Raw genomic sequence first — 6,569 nt, forward strand, 5'->3', positions numbered from 1 at the left:
CCCATAATATTTTAATTGCACCACGTATTTTATTCACATGGAATAGTGTACCCTACCAAAGGAATTAATTTTAGGTCCCATTAAGGGTACACAATGTTGTCCTCAGGAATAATAGTGCGAGAAGCACTGAAAATCATTTTTACAAAAAAATTACAACAAATAAAATAGAACACAGTAAATAAAAATATCACGTAAAAAAAGAAAATAAAATATGAAGAAAATATATAATAAAACATGAAATGAAATCTATAAAGCGAGCAGCGAATTCAAATCAACTTACATGAACAGGACATTTTTCAAAAATGATTTAAAATATTTTCGAAGCAAGATGATTGCCAGATTGCAAAATATGATATATATATATATACGATATCCCCCTCAAACGTACACTAAAACTAAGCCACTGACATTGTTGCAGGGGTATTTAAATCAGCCGCTTTTAATAATTAATCACTAAATGGTCTATTAACACTAGATTGCCTAAGGAAGTCATTTTGACTGCTTTTAATTTCAATTAGAAAAATAATGATGTATCTAATTCCAAGAACANTTGTACAACATATAATTTTTTTTATTGTTAACATTTACTAAAAACTTGTGATATAACTCTAAATAATATTAAAAATTAATTCTTAGCAAATTTCTTTATTCTTTCACAGTGTAATGATAGCTTTTGGGCAATATAGGTAGTCTTTCTAGTGTTCAAAGCTTAGTTTTCTTATTTTGCAGTGAATGCGATCTTCTTATTGAAGAGCCCTGATTAAAGCGGAAATGTATCTATAGTATGGTGGGCGTTTTTATGGGAGGCAGATTAAACAACAACTTCCTATTCTGTTGTTTAAAGGAACTCTTCAAAATGATATGACTCGCACAGTAGGTGAAACCATTTCAATACTCGCTTTAAACAGTTACTTTGCAGAGAAAAAGAAAACAATTTTGTCCTAAATTCCTATAATAAAATGTTGCCATCGATTTTAGAAAAAGTATTTTGTACTTTAAGCTTATTTCGTGACATCTTTGAGCTATTTAACACTAAAAAGACTGAAACTTAATAGTGCCCAAAAGCAGTCGCACTGTGAAAGAATAAATAATGTGTAAAGAAATTTGTTAAAAATTAATTTTTAGTATGTTTTTATATTATTTACAGTTATATAGCAAGTTATTAGTAAATATTAACAATCAAAAAATTATCGGTTGTACAAAATTCTAAGAAATTGCGTCATCATTGTTTTTTCTAATAGCAGTCGACTTCCTTAGGCAATTTAGAGTCACAAAAATGCGAGGTTTGTCTGAACAAAAATACCCTCTCTTACTCGTTTCTCCAAACCCTTTTCTAATTAATTATGACTGATTATATTTTTAACTAATTTTCTAGTTATTTAGTTTTGTAAATATTTATTGAAGTGAAACTTCTAATGCTACTTCCAACAAAGTTGCGTTAAACGTTTAACGCTACAAGGCCTGTGATCCTTGCTGGAGATTTTAATGTGAATTTCTCGTTACCTGAAGCTGAAACATTATTAACCTTCCTTAAAGACAAATTTGGATTGGAAATGATAAGTGGTAGGAACGATCTAACAGGGGGAACTACCATTGATGCAGTTTTTGCAAGAAATATTGAAAAAATAGAACTGAAATGATAATCAAAAATGATAATTAAAAGATGCGATCAATTGTGAATTGTAATCAATGTTAATGAAGTTTGTCTTAAAGAAACAATATGATTTCACTAAAAATCAATTTCTACCCCTTCCGTTTTTCATTTCCACATTACGAAGTTTCACTTCTTCAGCGCGGAGGGATTCCACGCACTATTTTAATTTTATTAAAATGGCACACAAATAACTTCTCTGACGGGATTTTTGTTTTTACAAAGATTTTTATAACAATTTTTGTGGGAGTAGAAAAAGCCAATATTATAAGTATTTTTAAATAAATATTTCAGAATTCATTTGTAGAAACTGTTTATGCAAACAGCATAATAATTCTCATTACATCACAGAAGACCGGTAGAAATGTTTTGTGTTGAGATACGGAGTGAGTGGTCTCGAAACGAGGTTGTATATAAAATGTATTGTATTAGAGCTACGTATTATTTCCAGTTATCACCATGGTTATAAAAATCTTTTTCATTCACTGTACTTTCATAAGTTGCAATCTAAATGAACTTAATAGTTAAAAAAATCTTTTTATTTCCACTTGTCTGGTAACTACGCTGAATCGAATCAGACAAAAATGAATGACCTCAGAAATATTTTCGGTAAAAGAATTTTAAAATTTTACTAAGATTTTGAAAATATATAACTTGATTTAAAAAGAAAAAACTTTGACTGGAAAAAGTTTAAAATTTTATAAAGTTCGTTTTTTAAAATTTTTTACTGTAATAATAAAATATAATATATTCCCTACATCCAAGTAAATAAAATTAAACATTATTTTTCTATCAAAATGTTTAAAATCCCTTATTACTTGATGCATTATAAAAATTCTAATTGTACTGAAACTCCAATTCTCGGTGACACGTTTATTTTTCACCTTCCGTAAAAATTATACCTAAAAACACGTGAGATTAAAAAAGAACTTTTACAAAGCAAAAATATTTTCATGAATAACAACATTTCACTTCATTCAAGTGAAATTTGACACCCAAGTTATTCTCGTTTGCATTTCTTGTTATGTTTCATGTGGGGGGGGGATCGCTGACGGAACAATTTTCTAAGAATGGGTCCGAGATTATAATATTTATGTCAGATGCCCCACTTATAGCCTTATTCTTTACCCGCCTTTATTTGCATTCCATTTCTCATTGTTTTCCCGTGGAAGCTTTTTTTTTGTTCTTTACAGCGATAGTTTATAGTTTAAGATGCAACAACTAAGTGTTGTAAATTTTAAAATTGTAGCTCAAAAATTGAAAAAAAAAATTTTTAACGTCCCTTGTACCCTTAAATCTACTGGAAATGCAATCATTAAGAAGATTTTTTTATTATTTAAAATTGAAAGATTACGCGTGATTAGTGAACGCTCCCGTGCCTTGCTACACTCGTATAATGTAATTTTTTGTGGATTTAGTGAACCAAAAAAAGAGAGGAAATTGATTGAACTTTTTTCTGTCGTCTGATGATTTATTAATCGTCATTTATATGAATAAAACAAGATACAACGCGTGCAAAAAGTGTTACCCATTGTACAAATAATAAAATTACCCCTTGAATAACTAATAATCGGAGATTCACGTACTATGTTAGTCCTAAATATTCATTAAGTTACGGACACAAAAACTCTCTGAATAGACTATTTTTTTTTTTTACATACTTGGATTCCGTCAAAATATAGGCGCAATCTGGGGGTCCCCATAGTTTTGTCTCAGGAGAGCTATCCAAAGCCTCTTAATTTGAATTTCTCATTTTTAGTCATATTTTGTAACAAATTAAGCAACTCATAAAACCCATTTACCTAAAGATAATTTCAGCGCAAAAAATATTTTTTTATTGTTTAATTTAATTGAGGATTTGAATTATGAGGTACAAACTTATTCAAAAGTTTCAACTGTTTTGTCGAGAAAAATTAAAATGACGACGGTGCTTTAAATGGGGCGATTAACATTTAAAGGTGGTAAGCTTACGAGTGAGAAAAATTTCATTCCTTTCGCTAAAAACTCTCTTTAATTATAAAATACGATGTTTCCTTTTAGTCGTCTTAAAACGTAATTTAGAAACAAATTTCTTCAATAAAAAATATTTTATTCAATGAATGTTTCATAAAAGCATGTTTCTGACAGAATGTGATTATACATCAGTGAGATTCAGCAAACACGAAAAGGGAAAATGATTCAACTTTTCCCCTAAGAGGGAAAACATACAGAACTGTTTTTATTCTTAAGGTAGTAGTAGTTTTCAGGTGTGCCCAAGGTGGTGTGGACATGAAAATATCATGTCTGATATGTTTACTTTGTTACTTTATTATTTAATTAAATTTTATTGTTAATATTACTCACACGTTTAATTATTAGTATACCAAAACCCTCACTCACACATGTTAAAAACCTTATTGGCGTAGTCTGCATCATCGTTANTTTGATCAATAAAAAAATATATTTCCTTTCGCTAAAAACTCTCTTTAATTATAAAATACGATGTTTCCTTTTAGTCGTCTTAAAACGTAATTTAAAAACAAATTTCTTCAATAAAAAATATTCTATTCAATGAATGTTTCATAAAAGCATGTTTCTGACAGAATGTGCATCAGATAGTGATTCCATTTAATGTGATTATATTTTATTTCTTAGTTTGTTTATTCAATAATTGATACAATTTCAATAACATACATACGTATGCATAGATTTCTAATAATATATTCATCAATTTTTTTTCAATATATATATTTTATAATTATTAATGCGAATACTTAGTCAACAAGCATCTTAAAATTTCTCAACATCTTATATATCTTCTTAATCTTAAAATAATTTTAACCGCCTCGTGTTTCGCAGAATTGTTTTACCAACGGTTTAATTAAATTTTATCATTTCTCAAAATCTCTGTCTTTACGCTACCACGTATATTATTGTTTCATTAATATACTAATCAATTTTTTAGTACTTAAATTTAGGTTTTCTTTCTAAGTAAAATTCCTTTTTGAATTCTAATCAAGTTTTTATTCAAAGAAAACTTATTGCCTACTAGCTGGGAATAAAATCTTGTTAAGAAATTAAAAACGTTCTGCTATTTAAGATTATTCGATGCTGGTTACTGACGAAGCATATTATTTTTTCGAAAAATGAAGATAAATTATCTTTTTTTTATTGTTTTTTAGGAGTTCATAGACTATCTAAAATAATGTTTTATAAGTCACTACAAGCAGTATAACAATACCGAACAAAACGAGCTGTTGAATATGTAGCCTAAATTTTTAAGCACCCAAAAATATCTCATCCAAACATGTTAATTTTGAAATTTAATTTTTAATTACCTGGTCACGTATGAACTATTCAACTAATTACTCATTTATAATATTGTTTACTCTTTCTACCACTTACATTTTTTTTCTTCAAATAATAGGGGAGAGTGGGGTCAATTGTAACAGGTTACGATTGTAACAGAGCAAAAATTTCGAGTGTCGGGTTGCATGTAAACTCTCTTTACACACATAATATCCCCAAGAGATTTTGAGCTCGCTGATTGGCTTTCTCGGCAACGCCATCTGTGACGTATGACTATTTCATTTTGCCATACTTGTTATTTTCAGCATAGATTGATTTCTATAGTCCAGCTTTTGTGTACAAACTTGAAATGTCAGTTTTTTCAACAGAGAAACTGCCTTCTTCATTTAAAAATGAAGTAAAAAATATTTCCTCAAATACCATGGGTAATGGAATTTGTCATTGTGGGTAATGGAATTTGGGGAACTTACCAATACGACATGGAATTCTAGAACTTCCAAACCTCATGGACAAAGATTTGTTTGTAGGTAAATAACTAGTTTAGTTATTTTAAGACAAAATTTGTATTTAATTTTTATGGAAAATGCTTTTTTCGTTACATTTATGATTATTACATACATGAGTTCTTATGAAGCTAATATCCCTTCAATTTATTGAATAACTTTGAAATCGAATTTAATTGCCTTACTTAATTCTAATATTCACTATAAAATGAAAACTGAATAGTTTTCACTTGATAATTATTTAATTAAATTAGTGTTCCTCGAATTAAGTTAATATTTTATTTATTTCTTGTGGATTACTAAAATTAAATTATAAGACTTTTAATTTGAGATTTATTAGTGGTGCTATCTATTATTATAAATTAAGACTAATAGATATGCATTATGCCTACCTATTTATAACTTATTTTTAATGTTTCTTTTCTTTTTTTTCTTTTTTGTTAAATGTTTTATAATACCGAAAAACTATTAATTGACATTTAAGAAATCAAGCAATTGTCTTTTAAGATGTTTATTTTATTAATTTTTGATTGCATAATTCCTATCAAAATAAAAGTAAATGATTATGAATTGTCCATTAAATTAATACCATGAGTAATTAAAGAATAAATTTACAAAATATTCCCTCTTTTAATTCTAGTAAATTTCAATTGGATTGTATAGATATTTTTTTATTATTTAAGTGCAAGAAATTATTTGTTTGTCCTCACAGTGCGTTTATGAAAGTGGCGCAGGAGAAATGTGAAAGGAGTTTTTCAAAAAATTCTACAATTTTTACATTTTTTTAACATTTTAGAATATCATCCTCTAAGATCTCTTTCAAACATAATTTTAAAAATTTATTATATGCATTTTAAAATCTCATATAATAATTTCAAACTTAACTGAGTGGTTCTGCAATCATACTTAATAAATTTAAGTAAGAAGAGACTTTAATTTCTAAGTGCATAAGGATATTCACAATGCTATTCAATTTGAATATTAATCAATTCTTATATATATATTACATAAAAGCTAGCTAATAAAACTTTAATATATGTTTAATAATTAATTATACTAATTTGATGTTTTGCCAAAACATGATTGTTTACCTTGCATTTACCTAAAATTCATAACATTAATATTAA

Source organism: Parasteatoda tepidariorum, chromosome 7 (assembly GCF_043381705.1).
Source record: "Parasteatoda tepidariorum isolate YZ-2023 chromosome 7, CAS_Ptep_4.0, whole genome shotgun sequence".
NCBI classification, from domain to species: Eukaryota; Metazoa; Arthropoda; class Arachnida; order Araneae; family Theridiidae; genus Parasteatoda; species Parasteatoda tepidariorum.